We start from the raw sequence: 18,707 nt of genomic DNA, 5'->3' as shown, positions 1-18,707 counted from the left end.
TGATGACTTTCTATATGATGAAAGCTTTGCTTTCTTATTCAAGGAGATATAGCTACCACTTGTTTCTCATTTCCACCTTCTCCTACCAGTCTGTACGCCCATTAATGACTTGCCAATTTAGGTTCTTAGCACTTGCGGCAGTAGCTGTAGCAACCAGTATCTCCATATTTTTTATTTGTTGCAAAGATTATTCATTGTATCATAATTTACAAAAAAAGACACACTGTCTAAGTTGTAAGGGGCATTTTAAATACAGATTTATTATCTCTAATAACAAAAATAATTTAAAGATCTTTCTGTCTCCTTATTTCCTCATGTATATAACCCACCAAAGAGGCAGCTCTGTTTTTCTAATTCTGGTTTGTTTTTCAAATAGAATAATCAGGTATAATGGTGTGGAAGAGATATTCATACTACAAAAAATCCTACGATTATTAAGAAGTCATTGTTTGCATTACAGCGTAAAATGGCAGAATAAAAGTCTCAGAGTTGATTGGCAAAAATGCACCATTTAATTAGTATGGTGCAACTATGGTATATTGCCCTCAAACAAGGGCATTCTGCATTCTGTTGCACAGTCATACATTTCCTAGATCCATTCAAATCTTGACCTCAAATTCAGCAGTCAGGGTAATTCACTTAGCTTCAGATGATCTTAGAGATCTACAGTTTCACTAGGCACCACCTTTTTTTGGAAGAAATTAAGCTGACAGGAGAAGGTACTTGGGAGGTGGTGTAATTGTTGCTGAAGGAGTGTTTAGTAACTCTCTATATGGTAAAGCTTCTTAGGATATCATATAAAAACCTTTTTATTTTGCATATAAGGCTGTTATTCCTTCGTCTAGAGGTCTAAAGCTTTTGGCAAGATGCAGAAAACAACTGACTTTTTGTGTATGTGCTGTGGGAACTTTGTTTCTGAGGACCTGCCTGCAGTAGGGTTGTTGTGGAGGTATCTCTGGAAGAAGTTAAGACTGCTTTCATTGTAGGCTTTGCTTAATGTCCCTAGGCTGTCACTATAGCCCCTGTAAAAGAAGCTGTAGCTATTGAGATCATAGGTTAATCTTCATTTATACTCATGAAGGTAGGGAATCCTTAGGATCATCCTGAACTGTCAAAGAAGAGGAACTGTCTCTGTAATACTGGGCCTCTAGAAATTTGTCTTTAAGAAAGATAGCAGAAACAACAGCCTATATATCTTGAGTCCTCATACTCAGGTTACAAGAAAATGTGTTCTGGACAGAGTACCAAGGTTGTAGTTGAAAAATTATTTGATAAAAAGATCTGAATATCCACATGCAAAATATTTAGATAGACTGCCCCTGCTTCATACCATATAGAAAAATTAACCAGAAAATGTAAAAAAGCTTAAATGTAACAGGTAGATCTATAAAAAAAAATTAGAAGAAAACATGGGCTTAAATCTTTGTCACCTTGGATTTGGTAGAGGATTCTTGGGTATTCTTAGACACCAAATGCACATGCAACAAAGGAAAAAACAGATAAATTATTTTCATCATCAAAATTAAACCTGTGCTTCAGAGGACACCATTGAAAAAAATGAAAAGACAATTGACAATATGACATTGACAAATGAAAGTATTTGCACGGTAAATATTTGATAAAGCACTTGTATCTAGAATACATACAAAAACCTACAATTTCATAATAATAAGACAAATAACTCTATTAAAAATTGGTAAAGGATCTGGGTAGACATTTCTACAAAGAAGACATAAGAAGTGAATAAACACATGAAAGAATGTTCAACATCAAAGTCATCAGTTAAGTGCGAATCAAAACCACAATAAGACACCACTTCATGCACACTAGGACGAGTGTTGATGAAGATATGGAGAAATTGAAAAGCCTCATACACTGTTGGTGGAAATTTAAAATGATATAGCCATTTTGGAATACAGTGGTGTTTCTTTGAAAATTTTAATGTAGTGTTACCATTTGATCCAGAAATTCTGCTCTCAGGCATTCAAGATAATTGAAAACACATGTCCATGCAAATACACATACATGGGTGTTCATAGCAATATTATTCATAATAACCAAAAGGTGAAAAATATCCCAAACTCTATCAACTGATGAAGAGCTAAACAAAATGTACTGTATACATACAATGCAATATTATTCTGCATAAAAAAAGAATGAAGTATGATGTATGCTACACCATGGGTGTCTTTTGAAAACATACTAAGGGAAATAAACCAGACACAAAAGACCACATAATGTCTTGTATGTATGTATCGCATAATATATGTTTATATTTACATAAAATGTCCATTAAGAGAATAGGGAGTTTGTAGGGTAATGGCTAGAGAATAAGTGCTTTCTTTTTTAAGTGATATAATATTCTAAAATTGATTATGGTGATGGTTGTGCAATTTTGAGAGTATACATCAAAACATCAGATTGCACATGCTAAATGTGTAAACTGTATCTCAGTAAAACCATTACCAACAGAAACAAAAATAAAGCTGTCCAATCATCTAGCTTTTACCTTTTTTAGGTAAAAAAATAACTTCTGAATTATTTTTGCATGCACCGAGAAAATGCCAGTGAGGATGCAGAAAGAAGGCAACACTTTTAAGCCAAGTTGCTTAAATATTGCTTCTGAAAAATAACCTCATATTTGTCAGAAATGTGAAACTAATTTTTTATACATTCTTTTATGGAACTTATTTTTCTGATTACAATTAGCTGCTTTTATATTTAAAAAATTCTTCTGTTTAGGGATACCATTAAATTACTATTTCAAGACTATCATAGCCTAGACTGTATTAAACAGAATTTTTGTAACAATAACCAAAAAAAAAAAAAAAAAAGGAGAGAGAGCGAGAGATTGTAGCGTTACTCATGGATTTAGTCAGCCATTTCAGCAGAGGGCATAATTAGAGATAGGGTTGTACCAGTAGAGACACTGTCAATTTGGACTGAAGGGGACAGAAATGTGATGAAACTAAAAAAGGCTGTCAGATTTGTAGGATTCTTCAGGGTGGGAGAAAAGAGCTACATGATTTCAAACATATGTCATTCTTCAAGGAAAGGGAAGAATGAGACCAAGGCCAATTCAGACATCTGTGGGGCTGCCGCTACCACTACAAATACAAGAGACAAGTCTTTCTCCTCCTCAGTTTCAAAGGGTGAGACTGTTGTCACAGTTTAAGTGGGCCAGGTTGCCACCCAGACCCTTGAGTGCAGGGCCACCAATCAGAGTCATGGAGGGCTGTAGGGTGGGGCTACCAACAAGAGTTGAGGAGGCAGGATGCCTGCCTAGGCTGTGGAGGAGATATGGTCACCTTCATGGGTCTGGAGGGCAGAACATTGAGCAAAAGAAGATTATTAATCTTAAGGTCTAACAGAATTTCCCTTACTAGGTTTTGGACTTGTTTGGCACCCATTATCCCTTTCTTCTTTCTTCTTTCTACCTTTTGGAATGTGAATGTCTATTTTATGCCTCTTCACCACTGTATTTTAGAAAGAAAAACACTTGTTTGAATTCACGTTTTCACAGAGAGAAATATTGCCTCATGAAGTGTCATACTTCTAGACTTACATATACTTGATTTAGATGACATTTAGGTAAGAATTAGGACTTGGAGTTGATGATGGAATGGTTTAAGACTTTTGGGGCTATTTGGATCAGGTGAAATTATTTTTCATGCAAGAGGGATGTGAATTTGTGGTTGGGGCAAGAAAGCAAGTTATTATGGGTAAAATTCATGAGTTGTGTTAATTCCCAATGCAACTGTATTTGGAGATATAACCTTTAAGGAGATAATTAATGCTAAATGAGTTCATAAGGATGGAAATTTATCCAATAGGGCTAGTTCCCTTAAAGAAGAAGAGACAGAAGGAATGTGCATGCACAGAGAAAATGCCAGTGAGGACGTGGAAAGAAGGCAATCCTTTTAAGCCAAGGAAAGAGGCCTTGGGAGAAATCAAACTTGCCAACACTTTGATCTTGGAGTTACACTCTTTAAAACTGTGAGAAATGAATTTCTGTTGTTTAAATCATGCAGTCTGTGATATCTTGTTATGGCAGGCCTAGCAGACTAATACAGGAGATATATCTGATACAGAATTGGGGCACATGATCCATCTCCTCCTTCCTTCTACATTATTTTTCCAGGGCTGGGTTTAGGGATTATTAGTTTCACTTTTATTTTGAAATGTGTCACATTTTTACAAATAGCTGACAACCTGGGTAATTATAAAAATAATTTATTCCATAATTCTTATATCTCCAAATATTGAGTTAGTGTTATGTCTCCTGGTATGAAAGTATTGCATTTTAGATTTCAGAGAAATTTATTGATAGGATAGTTAGCTTTTAATCAATAATCTTGAAGAAGTCATAGAGAATGATACCATTTTTTTTTCCAAAATAGTAAAATTACAGAATTTGGACATGATTGGAAAATAAATCATGGAAAGTGTGGTTTATAAGTAGTTTAAAGCATGAATTATTAGAAGTCAGCATTTATTCATTAAGAACGAGTAATGCTGCAGTGATTTATTTTTTAATAGAGTAAACAGAAAGAATAATTATATTGCTTTTGAAAATTAGTAGAAAATAGAGTTGTTTTGTTGTTCAGTGGTCTCTTAAATGACTATGCATTCTAAGGAGTTTTTAAGATAATTAATTGAGGTAAGAGAAGCATCTTTTTAATTATTTTTAAAAAGTCTTGCCCTTTTGTAATTTCAGTTTTTGCAAGTGTTTTGTAATTACATTACAATAATATATATATATTCAATATATGCATGCAATTTAAAGTTCAGCACAAATAATTGAACTTTTATTCTTTTTTTAAAGTTTGTTCTTGGTTTTAGATTTCTGATACGTTGTGCAAGCAAATATTTTAAAGATCACTGATCTAGATAACTGCTTTTATCAGAAAAAAGCTTAAAGTATAACTGATGAATTGTTTGAATGTTGAAGAGGAATTTCTGTTTTTAGTTTGTAGAGCTTTGTGTTAAATTTGCTCTGCTAAATATTGTGCCAATGGCATGGTTAAGAATATTTATATGTAGGTGATGCTCTGATGAGAAGAATATCTAATATACTGATTACCTGCATCAGGATCCAAAATAATTTCAGCATCTTAAAACAGTGGGCTAATGTAATAATCTAAATGTAAGGATAAATGTGAAGGATTCATCTTACTAAAAAATAAAAATATATAATAAACATAAATAAAATTATATACTTTATTTCTGAGTTTTATATATATACATATATATATATGAAATTCAGCAATTCAAGTACAGGATTCTTTATGGTAGCACAGATGAAATATTGTGGCTAATGGAGACTAAACTGAAAAAGAGTTATTGATCAACTTATGACTTTCAAAATAGCCTCTTGAGTCCATTTCATTAAAATAAGAATTGAAAAACAAAGGTTTGATTTGAAGTAACTAGGCTTTTTATGAAGGGGAAAATTTTGTAAAAGAAAGGGCAAATTCCTGAGGTAGCACACCATCAAGTTCATACATTAAAACATGTGTTGAAAAGAGAACAGATTAATTGCTAAAACAAGTCTACCTTGAGGAATAATTAGTTGTTCTCAATGTCTACTGCACATCAAAAAAACAGAGAAATAGGCATCTATTAAGAAATAGCTTAGTCTCTTACCACATAAGTGATATCTGTGGCTTGTTCCAAGAAAATACATAATAATCCAGACTACTTTCATAGATCTTTCTTTGTCCTTTGCTAGTAAAGTAAATTCCACACAATTCCATCATGGGGTATTTTGTGAATTGATTTTCCCTATGTTATCTCATGAAAACATCCCTTTGTTATATTTGCACATAACTTACTGAACATAATTTAGGCAATAGCCATCCAGAAGAAACAACCCCTGTTAAACTATCGTGTTTCAAAAGTTCAGGATAATAATATTTGCTGGTCCAACAGAAAGTGGGTCTCCAGATGCCCATAAAATGCAAATGTTGGATTATGACAGAAAAAAAACCACAAGTATATTTGAAAAGCCTCAAGTATGACATTTGGCAGGACTAAACAGAAACATTTTGAGAATGACCATGTCCATTTAAACCAGGAAAGTGCTAAAACCCATGTCCAGTTTATTACTATCCAATATGTACACAATATATCTTGTCACACAATGTATACAAACATTTGGGAGCATGTATTTAAAGAGACAAGTAGGAATATGGTGGGATAAAAATATCACGTCATAGAGTTGTATCAGCATCATGGTGGCATAAGATGTCCTTCATTTTTGTTCCCACTTAACATTAAAGTTTGATACCTACTCACAAACAAAAGTGTTCTTGTGGGAGCTATGGGATCCAGGTCATATGACAAAAAACAGAAAGGAGTCTCACCCATCTGTACACCAAGTAATAAGCAAACCCCTGTAAGAGCTGTAGAACTGGCAGGATCTTGTGACCTGTCTCCAAACCCTCTTGGCTGTGGTACCTGGAAAACACTGCCTTGGGCATATACTGGTGGGCACAAGGGCCATTGTAGAAGTCCAGGTCTCTAGAGGAGAAATTCCAGAACTCCACTGAAGCAAATAGTTTGAACACATTGGAATGGGTAAGAGAAACTGCCAACATCACAACTTCCTCCAAGGCAGCACAGTTTAGAGAAAGAGAAAACTAGGACTCTCTCATGGAGGAAAAGTGAGAGTGGTGAGTGCTCAGCTTCACCAGCTGTACAGAACAATGTTAAGAAGCCCATTTCTCTCCCAGAGTATTAAAGTCAGAGTCCTATGACTGAGGAGAAAGAGGAGATCAGAAAAGAGGCAGATTAAAAACAAAACAAAACAAAAAAGGGAGTTCTGGTTCATGATGTAATGTAGAAGGATCCGGAATTCACCTCCTCCAATGGACACACAAAATCTCCTGCTACGTACAGAAAAATTTCCTCTGAAAAAACTAACAAACAAAAACAAAAGCTAGCTAAATTACTCCTAAATATCAGGTAAATAAAAAAAATAAAACATTGAAGTGGGTGTGAGAGGGTAAGATACAACCTCTTAGAATGCCTACGTGGCTCAATTGGTTTCAGCTCTGGTCATGATCTCAGGGTTGTGAGATGGAGCCCCACAGGAAGACTGCTTCTCTCCCTCTTCCTCTGCTCTTTCCCCCACTGGCACACTCTTTCTCTTTCAAAATAGATAGTCTTTTTCTTAAACTTTATTTTAGAGAGAGAGAGAGATAGCACGAGTGGGAGGGGCAGAGAGAGAGAGAGTGAGAGAATCTCACTGCTGTGGGGCTTGATCCCAGGACCCTGAGATCATGATCTGGGCCAAAACCCAGGCACCCCCAAAATAAATAAAAGATACAACTTCTCCACAAATCTTTCCTCTGATAAGGACACCAACAATTGAGAGGGAACTCACAACCCTGAGATTCTCCCTAAGGAGGTTAAAGCTTGAACCCCACATCTGGCATCCCAACTTTTAAGACTTTCACCTAAGAGACAAGGCCTCAAAATATCTAGCTGTGACAGATATTTGTGCTTGTGTTCACAAAACCCACAAGGTTATAGCAAACTGAGAAATAGCTCTTTTTTTGAGATTTTATTTATTTATTTGACATACAGAGCTAGAGAGGGAACACAGTAAGGGGAGTGGGAGAGGGAGAAGCAGGTTTCCCACCAGGCAGGATCCTGGGATCATGACCTGAGCCGAAGGCAGACGCTTAACGACTGAGCTACCCAGGTGCCCTGAGAAACAGTTCTTATAGGATAGCACCTGGACTCATCCACCCCAGAGCCCAGTGTTGAGACAGCTGATTAAAAGCTCCCATCCGACTCTGAAAAACAAACAGGGTTCTTGAGGGGAGGGGGGTGGGAGGATGGGTTAGCCTGGTGGTGGGTATTGAGGAGGGCACATTCTGCATGGAGCACTGGGTGTTATGCACAAACAATGAATCATGGAACACTTCATCTAAAACTAATGATGTAATGTATGGGGATTAACATAAGAATAAAAAAAAATATGCGCTAAAAAGAAAAAAAAAATAAAAAAAAAATAAATAAAAGCTCCCATCCTGCAAGAAGGGCTTATTTACTTATGTTTAAGTGCTAGCCTGAGGGATAAGTTTCTAACTTGACACTACCAGAGGCCTACTGAAATGTTAACTGAGGGTGTGACCTTTGTGCTCTTCTGCTGCCTCATTCCAGAGTGCTGGCCCCCTGGAGAGGAGCTTGTGTAGAAGTATGGTGTCCTTGTTTTAGTTGCTTTTGCCCAAGGGATGTCCCTTAATCACCTAGCTCTGGTACCAGGGGGGCATGTGTGTGTGTGTGGTGGGTCCAGTGGGAAATAAATGGAATAGAAACTAGAAAAATAATAGAAAATTTCAAAAGACTAAGAGCTAGGTTTTTTTGGGTTTTTTGTTTGTTTGTTTGTTTGTTTGTTTTAAGATAAACAGTTGGCAAATCTTATCTGGAGTAACTAAAGGAAAATAGAAAAGACCCAAATAGGGGCACCTGGGTGGCTCAGTTGGTTAAGTGGCTGCCTTTGGCTCAGGTCATGATCTTGGGATACTGGGATCGAGTCCCATGTCCAGCTCCTCACTCAGCGGGGAGTCTGCTTCTTCCTCTCCATCTGCCCCTCCCCCTGCTGTGTGTTTTCTCTCTCTCTCAAAAAATAAAATAAAATCTAAAATAAATAAATAAATAAAGCTTTAAAAAAACAAAAGACACAAATAAATAAATTCAGAAATGAGAAACATTAAAACTGATAAAAAATAAATACATATTATCATAAGAGACTACTACAAACATCTGTGTTCCAAAAAACTGAAAAACCTAGAAGAAACGACCTATATTTGGAATCTGAAGAAGCTGAATTCATAGTAACAAAGTTTAATGATGGGGCTAGAAGGTAGCAGAATTGGGAAGATGTTAAAGGGTACAAATTTGATTCTAGAAGATGAAAAAGTTCTGGGGATTACGTACTGCATTGTGGTTATAGTTAATATTGTGTTATATACTTCAAAGTTGCTAAGACACTAAACCTTAAATGTTAGCACAGAAAAGAAATAGTAATTATGGGACATGGAGCTGTTAAGCTAATGCTATAGTGGTATCATGTTGCAATACATAAATGTATCAAATCAACATGTTGTATACCTTAAACTTACACAATGTTATATATCTATTATATCTTAATGAAAATGTTATAACAAATATAGTTGAAGAGATTAAGGCTACTGAGAATGCAAATGAGACTTCAGGAGTGACACCAGCAAAATGGCAGACTATAGAAGGTCCCATAAACACTCTCGTGGTAGAAAATGGGAGCTAAGTGAAATAAGCCAGATGCAGAAAAACACAAATGCTGTATGATCTCATTTATATGTAAATTCCAAAATAGTCAAACTCATAGAAGCAGGGAATAGAATGGTGGTTGCCAAGACATGGGGATATGTTGATCAAGGGGTACAAAGTTTCATTTATATAAAAGGAGTAATTTCTGGGGATCTGATGTATAAAACTGACTGTAGTTAAAAGTGCTATATTGTATGCTTGAAATTTGCTAAGAGGGTTTATCTTAAATGTTCTCATTACTAAAAGAAGATAACTATTTTAAGTGATAAATATGTTAATTAGCTTGTTTTATATTATTTAACAATATATACATATATTGAAACATCAAGTGGTATGCCTTAAATATTTGCAATTGCAATTGTCAGTTAACCTTAATAAAACTGGAGAAAATACAGGCAAATGAGTACTCTTTTCAAATATTTCACTTGTTATGTGAAAGAAGGTTTAGAATTGTTCACCGTGGGGCACCTGGGTGGCTCAGTCGGTTAAGTGTCTGCCTTCAGCTCGGGTCATGATCCCGGGGTCCTGGAATCGAGTCCCCCATCAGGCTCCCTGCTCAGCAGGGAGTCTGCTTCTCCCTCTACCCCTACCCTGCTTGTTCTCATTCTCTCTCTCTTGCAAAAGTAAATAAATAAATAAAAAATCTTTAAAAAATTGCTCAGTGTGAATTCAGAAAGGGGAAGAAAAAAACAAGGATGAAAGTTAGAGGAAAGTAGAGTGTTCCTCAAAATGAAGAGGAATGTATGCCACATTTCTTGAAAAAAGTATATATATTCTCTCATTCATTCTTTTTCTCTTTCTCCCTCCCTCTCAGAAGATTAAGACTTTATAGCCCTCCCCCTTTCTCTCTGAGCTGTCATCAGAATCACCCTTAATGGTCCATTCATAGCAATGTAGACTTTTCTAACATGCACCTCAAAATTCTTCCAGTCTCTACCCATTACCCAGTTCCAAAGCCTCTTCCACATTTTTAGGTATTTCTATAGCAGTCACCCCACTTCAGTATCAATTGCTGTTTTAGTCTGTTCATGCTGCTACAACAAAATGCCACAAAGTGGGTAGCTATACATGGTGGAAACTTATTTCCCACATTTCTGGAATCTAGAATGTTCAAGATCAAGGCACCAGCAGACTTAATGTCAGGTGAGGGCTTGCTTCCTGGCTCATAGACAACCATCTTTTCTTATTCTCCTTCAATGGAGGAAGGGACAAGAGAGCACGAAAACCATGTATTTGTGGTATTTCCAAATTTTTTTCTTATGGTTGACTTCTAGTTTCATAACATCAGAAGAGGTGCATGGCATGATTTAAATCTCTTTTTATTTATTGAGGCCAGCTTTGTGACACAGTATGTGATCTACTCTGGAGAATGTCCCATGTGCACTTGAAAAGAATGTGTACTCTGCTGTTTTGTAATGGAATGTTCTGAATATATCTGTTATGTCCATCTGGTCCAGTGTGTCATTCAAAGCCATTGTTTCCTTATTTTCTACTTAGACGATTTGTCCATTGATGTAAGAGGGATCTTAAAGTTCCCTTCTATTATTGTATTATTATCAATGAATTCCTTTGTGTTTGTTATGAACTGTTTTATGTATTTTTAGGTGCTCCTATGTTGGGTGCATACGTATTTACAATTGTTATATATTTGTGTGTATTGTCCCCTTTATTATGATATAGTGCCCTTCTTCATCTCTTATTACAGTCTTTGTTTAAAATCTAGTTTGGCAGATAGAAGTATTGTTACTTCAGCTTTCTTTTAGGCAACCATTTGCGTGGTAAGTATTTCTCCATCCCCTCACTTTCAATCTGCAGGTGTCTTTAAGTCTAAAATGAGTCTTTTAGGGTGCCTGGGTGGCTCAGTTGGTTAAGCATCTGCCTCAGGTTTAAGTTGTGATCCTGCGGTCCTGGGATCGAGCCCCACATTGGGGTCCCTGCTCAGCAGGGAACCTGCTTCTCCCTCTCACTCTGCCCTTCCCAACTGCTCAATGCTCTCTCTCACTCTCTCTCTCAAATAAATAAAATCTTTAAAGAATAATTAAAAAACGAGTCTCTTGTCAGCAGCATATAGATGAGCTTTGTTGGTTTTTTTTTTTTTAATCCATCCTGACCCTCTGTTTTTTGATTGGAGCATTTAGTCCCCTTACATTCAGAGTAATTATTGATAGATATTTATTTAGTGCCATTTTATTGCTTGTTTTGTCATTGTTTCTGGAGATCTTCTCTGATCCTTTCTTGTCTTTATCACTTTTGTTCTCCCCTTTCCACTCAAAGAGTCCTGTTTAATATTTCTTGCAGGATTGGCTTAGTGGTCACGAACTCCTTTAGTTTTTGTTTGTCTGAGAAACTCTTTATCTTTATTTATATTTGCAATGATTGCCCTGCTGAATAGTGTATTCTTGGCTGCAGATTTTTCTCATTCAACACTTTGAATATATCTATAATGCCACTTCATTCAGTCTTGCCAAGTTTCTGTTTAGAAATCTGCTTCTAGCCTTATGGGTCTTCCTTTGAAAGTTAAGGACTTCTTTTGCTGCTTTTAAGATTTTTTTTTTCTTTATTAGTATCTTTTACAAATTTAATTACAATATGGTTTGGTGTTTCCCTGCTTTTGATGATTTTGATGAGAGTTCTCTGTGCCTCCTGGATCTGGATGTCTGTTTCCTTCCCTAGGTAAGGGAAGTTTTCAGCTGTTATTTCCTCAAATAAATTTTCTGTTCCCTTTTCTTTGTTTTCTTCTTCTGAGACTCCTATAGTATTAATGTGATTACATTTGATGGAGTCACTGAGTTCCATAAGTATTCTCGTGTTCCATAACTTCTTTCTCTCTTTTGTTCAGTTTCATTATTTTCCATTATTTTCCTTTATATGTCACTAATTAATTCTTCTGCTTCTTCTAGACTGATGTTCATTACATCGAACCTATTTCCAATTTCATTTATTGCATTCTTAATCTGTGTTTGATTCTTTTTTAACTATTTTATCTCTGTGGTAAGGGTCTCACTGCTGTTTCTATTCTCTTCTTAAGCCCAGTGAGTAACCTTATAATTGTTGCTTTAAATTCTCCATGAGACATGTTACTTATATCTGTTTTGCTTAGAGCTCTGGCTCTGTCCTTATCTTGGTCTTTCATTTGTGATAAATTCTTCTGTCTTGGCATTTTGTCCAAGTCTTTGCCTTCTTCTGTATGTTAAAAAAGCCAAATATGTTCCTTGTCCTGAGAGTAATGGCTTTATGAAGAAGAGGTCATGTAGTATCCAGGGCCTGCCCCTTCAAGGAATGTCTCTTGTGTGTTCTGCAGGCACTCTGATGTGTTTTGGCTGCCTTATCCTTCAGGTCATTATCTGCAGGGGCTGTCCTTGCCTGAAGTGGGCATTGTTTGGTTTCTGGCCTGAACGTGGCAAATTTTAACTAGGCATACTCTGGTTTGCTTGTGAAATGAGATCTGACACCACTTCCATGAGAACAGAGGCCCTGCAGAACTCTCTGATTGGGAGATGTGGTGTGGGCAGGGGTTTGTGTTGGTATTCTTGGAGAGGGGGCCTGCCTCACTGGGACTGAGACAAGATTGACTGAGAGGGGCAGTCCTGCCAGAGAGCAGGGATATGGGTTTGGTGTAAGCAAGTTAGGCAGCTCGTGTGGGCACTCTGTTGCTTCCCACAGGTGGCTCTGTGTTTATGCCAAAGGGTGGAGGATGGACATGGTGCCAGACACCTCTTTTTTTCCCCAAACAGGAGGCTTCTTGAAAACTACCTCTCAGGGATAGGCACTATAAATAGGGCTAATCACTGTCCTGTGTGCCCCAGGTGTTTTTCAATATTGTTTCCACACTGTCTGTCTCTGATTTGTTTGCCTGCCTTCTCTCCAGGAACAGTGCAGTGTCCTCAGAGCTTTATCCCAGGTAAGCCTGCTGACCATTAAAACTCCAAGCTTTAGAGATGTGGTGGGGGCAGGGGATTGTACTATTCTTCTGAGGGAAGGATACATCACACTGGGATGGAGGCAAGCTTGATTGAGAAGGGCAGTCCCACCAGAGTGCAGTGGTGTGGGGCTTGGTGTAAGTAAATTAGGCAGCCAGTTTGGTGCTGGGTTGCTTCCCACAGGTGACTTTGTGTTTATGTTAAGGGGCAGGGAAGGGAAATGGTGCCACTTGGCTCTTTTGTTCCCAGAGAGGAGTCTCCATGAAAGCTGCTTCTCAGGGACAGGCTCTGAGAAGAGTGAATAATCTCAACCTTGTATGACCCAGGTGTTCTTCATATTGCTGTTTTGACACTGTCTACACGCAGGTTGTTTGCCTGCCCTCTCTCCAGGAGCATGGTAGTGCCATCCAGGCTCTTTCCCAGCCAAGTTTGCTGACCTTTGAAACTCTAGTCTTTAAGCCCAGCTGGCTGCAAGAACACAAAGTCCAACCCCTCTCATTTATCAAGCCAATGTCTTTGGGGAAACATTCTCCATTTGCATTTCCTTGTGTGCTCCTCTCTCTCTCTTGCACTTCTCTGGGACCATGACTTCCTTCCCTCCACAGCACCCTCAGTCCATTTATCCTATAAAATATGTCTCTGCACTTCTTACCTTCTTGGATGTGGCGTCTTCTCTCCCTTTAGCTGTGGAGTTTGTTCTGTCTTCCGGTCAATTTCTGGGATATTTTGGATGATTTGATAGTTGTCTAGTTGTGTTCATGAGATGAGATAAGCCTAGGGTCCTACTCCACTGCCATTTTCCCTCCAACCTAATGTTTTTTTAAATGTAGTTTTGAGCCATTCATTGATCATGAAACATATTTGATAAGTTGAAAACAATATTTTATTTAAATGAAATACATTATAATGGAATTAAAAAAGGAGGAAAAAAGACAAGGTAAAGGGATAAAAGGGAGGAAAGAGAAAACAGTATAAGCTTGCTTCAGTTTTATTTTTATGTATATGTATGTGTATTGCGTCTCAATATACAATTTATTTCTTACTATGTACAAACCACAAAGAATGTGATGACTACTTGAAATACATTGCACAGGATCTGACATATACTTGATGTTCCATAAATGTTTATTCTCTGAATATAATAATAAATTATTAAATCCACTTTTTTGGTACAGGGTAAAAGTTATACTCAGAAAGATAAGATGATTTCTTTAAGTTATCACAGATGGATAGTGATTATCCTGGCAATAGGATAAATTTTACCTCATTCCTTTTAATTTTTATCACTTTCCCTTTCTCAAAGGATGTATATACTATAGATCAGTTTCATGTCTGCTTCAGGAGAATGTAAAAGTTGGAAAATTTAACAATAATCTCTCAAAATACCTTTGTGAGCTTGGGCTATGCAATTTTATCAATTTTATTATTTCAAGTCACAAAATATGACTTGAACAGAAAATAATGACATCAGATAGAAGGAACTATTAACTGTTCCAATAAAACATCATGTTATAATTGGTATAATCTTATACTTTACATATTGCAAATGAAAACTAAGACTATATAAGGATATGTGTTGTTTTAGTCATGCTGTTGACTTTTATGCTTTAATTGCATTGTTCTCATCCAATGTCCTATTGATTGTATTCAGAACCAGTGGTTTGGAGTAAAATACTGTATTTGAAAAAGTACAACAAAGCTTTGTTAAACAAAATTGTTCTAAAGAATAAGAGGTATTCCTGAGCATAGGGCAACTTGCCAGATAATTTTAAACTGGGTTATTGTGCCCTAGCAAGTCTAATATTTAAATCACCCCACAAATAACAATAGTACACCAGAAAGCAAAATTAATGGAGGGTTTTCATTATAAGTATTGAGACTGTGTCCATTAGATAAGAAAACAACTCTGTGGGATATTGTTTTTCCTGTGAAAGCAAGCTTTTAGGAAAATACTCAACATCACATTATATCCCTCACTGATTCAATCATGTTCTTTTTTTTTTTTTTAAAGATTTTATTTATTTATCTGAGACAGAGAGAATGAGAGAGACAGAGAGCACATGAGAGGGGGGAGGGTCAGAGGGAGAAGCAGGCTCCCTGCGGAGCAGGGAGCCCGATGCGGGACTCGATCCAGGGACTCCAGGATCATGACCTGAGCTGAAGGCAGACGCTTAACCAACTGAGCCACCCCAGGCGCCCCTTCAATCATGTTCTTTACAAGCTCTTCTATTACTTTATTCTAACACTGTTAATTCCAGGAATATGCTTATATTCACATTTTTTAGTTAGAAATATCCACTTTTATAGTCCCCTTAACTTTTTAACATAGCAGAACACTTAAAGATCTCCTCTTGCTAAACAAGGAATGTCTTTGTCTTTTGTATTTTATATTCTTCACTAGGATTTAAAAAAAAACATACATATGGTAAACTAATATCTGACAAGGGAGCCAAGAATACTCAACAGAGAAAGGGGAAAAACTCTTCAATAAATGGTGCTGGAAAACAGCATAACTATGTACAGAAGACTGAAATTGGATATCTATCTTACAACTCTCACAAAAATTAACTAAAATGGATTAAAGACTTAAAAACAAGACTGAAAATTATAAAACACTTAGAACAAACTAGGGTATTTCTTAGAAGAAACTCCTTGGTATTTATCTTGGTAATAATTTCTTAGATAGGACACTAAAATCACAAGCAACAGAAACAAAAATCAGTAAGAGGGAAAACATCAAACTAAAAAGTTTCTGCACTGCAAAAGAAATAATCAACAAAATGAAAAGGCAACTTATTGAATGAAAAAATATTTACAAGTCACATATTTGACAAGGGATTAAAGAATGCATATAAAGTACATATATGTGTGTGTGAGCATGTACACATATGTATATCTATATATATGTATATACACTCATAGAGTAAGAGAAAGAACTCATACAATTAAGTAGCAAAATCAAACAATCTAATTAAAACATAGGTAGAGGAAAGCCAGAAGGGAGTGGCATGATATATTCAAAGTGCTGAATGGGAAAAATCTGCAGTCAAAAGGAGTCTCTTGTTAGCAGCTTATAAATAGGTCTTGGTTTTTTGTTTGTTTGATTGTTTTGTTTTGTTTTTGTTTTGTTTTATCCATTTTGTAACCTTATGTGTTTTGATTGTAGTGTTTAGTTTACATTCAAAGCAATTACTGATAGATAGGTATTTATTGCCTTTTTATTACTTATGTTGTTTTTTCTGGAGATTTTATTTAATCCTTTTTTGTCTTTGTCACTTTTGGTCTCTCCCTTTCACTCCAAGTACACCCTTTAATATTTCTTGCAGAGCTGGTTTAGTGGTCATGGACTCTTTTAGCTTTTGTTTGTCTGTGAAACTATCATTCCTTCAATTGTGAATGATAGTCTTGTTGGATAGAGTATTCTTGTTTGCAGATTTTTCCCATTCAGCACTTTGAATATGTCATGCCACTCTCTTCTGACTTGCAAAGTTTCTGCAGAAAAATCCTCTGCAAGCCTTATGGGTTTTCCCCCCGTATGTTACTGTCTTCTTTTGTCTTGTCACTTTTTTTTCCCTTTTATTACTATATTTTGCTGACAAGAGACTCATTTTTGACCTAAAGACACCTGATGATTGAAAGGGACAGGATGGAGAACCATTTATCATGCAAATGGGTGCCAAAAGAAAGCTGGAGTAGCAATACTTATATTGGACACACTAAAGTTTAAAACAAAGATGGTAACAAGAGGCAAAAAAAGCAGTATATAATGCTATGAGAATTAGGGTGCATGTGCCCCTTATTTTCATTACATCTGTATCTTTGGGGTAAATACCTAGTAGTGCAGTTGCTGGATCATAGGGTAGCTCTATCTTTAACTTTTTGATGAACAAGCAATGTCTATAAAAGCCAAATTGTGGAAGGAGCCAGGATGCTCTTCAACTGATGAATGGATAAAGAAGATGTGGTATATGTATACAATGGAATATTACTCAGCCATCAGAAAGGATGAATACCTACTATTTACATCAACGTGGATGAAACTGGAGGGTATTATGATAAGTGAAATAAGTCAATCAGAGAAAGACAATTATCATGTGGTTTCACTCATATGCAGAATATAAGAAATAGTGGAGAGTATCATAAGGGAAGGGAAGGAAAACTGAATGGGAAGAAATCAGAAAAGGAGACAAACCACGAGAGCCTCTTATCTCTGGAAAACAAACCGAGGGTTGCTGAAGGGGAGGTGGGAGGGGGGATGGGGTAGCTGGATGTTGGGTAGTAAGGAGAGCATGTGTTGTGATGAGCACTGGGTGTTATACACAACTAATGAATCTTTGAACACTACATCAAAAACAAACGATGAGCTATATGTTGGTTAACTGAACATAATAAAAATAAAGGCACTATATAATAATAAAGGGTGAAATTCAACAAGAAAATTTAACAATTGTAAATATTTATGCTCCCAACATAGGAGCACCCAAATATATAAAACAATTAATGACAAACATAAAGAACCTAATTGATAATAATACAATAATAGTAGAGGACTTTAAAACCACACTTACCACAATGGACACATCATCTACACAGAATATAAAAAAATGGAACAATGGCTTTGAATGACACACTGGACCACATGGACATAACAGATATATTCAGAACACTCCATCCTAAAACAGCAGAATATACATTCTTTCCAAATCACATGAGATCGTTTCCAGAGTAGATCACATATTAGTTCACAAATCAGGGCTCAACAAATACTAAAAGATTATAATCATATCATGCAACTTTTCTGACCACAACTCTATGAAACTAGAAATCAATAACAAGAAAAAATCTGGAAAAACCACAAGTACATGGAGGGTAAACAACATGCTGTTAAACAAAGAAAGAGTCAACCAGAAAAATCACAGAAAAAATATAATTATATGGAAACAAATGAAAATGAAAACACAATTGTCCAAAACTTTTGGGATGCAGCAAATGTGGTCCTACTAGAAATTAATATAGCAATACAAGCCTACCTCAAGAAGCAGGAAAAATCTCAAATAAACAACCTAAACTTACACCTAATGGAACTATAAAAAAATAACTAGGAATGAAGCCTAAAGCCAGCAGAAGGAAGGAAATAATAAAGAAGAGAGCATAAATAAGTGATATAGAAACTAAACCAAAAAAAAGAATAAGAAAACAATGGAAAAGATTAATAAGATCAATGAAACCATGAGATGGTTATTTGAAAAAATTAATAAAATCGATAAATCCCTAGCCAGAGATATCAAAAATAAGGACAAAGGACCCAAATAAATAAAATCACAAATGAGATAGGACAAATAATAACTAACACCACAGAAATAACAACTAGAAGAGATTATCATGAAAAACTATATGCCAAAACATTGGACAACCTGGGAGAAATGCATAAATTCCTAGAAACATATAAACAACCAAAACTAAAAC

Source organism: Neomonachus schauinslandi, chromosome X (genome assembly GCF_002201575.2).
Source record: "Neomonachus schauinslandi chromosome X, ASM220157v2, whole genome shotgun sequence".
Taxonomy (NCBI): domain Eukaryota; kingdom Metazoa; phylum Chordata; class Mammalia; order Carnivora; family Phocidae; genus Neomonachus; species Neomonachus schauinslandi.
This window is presented reverse-complemented; position numbering follows the sequence as displayed.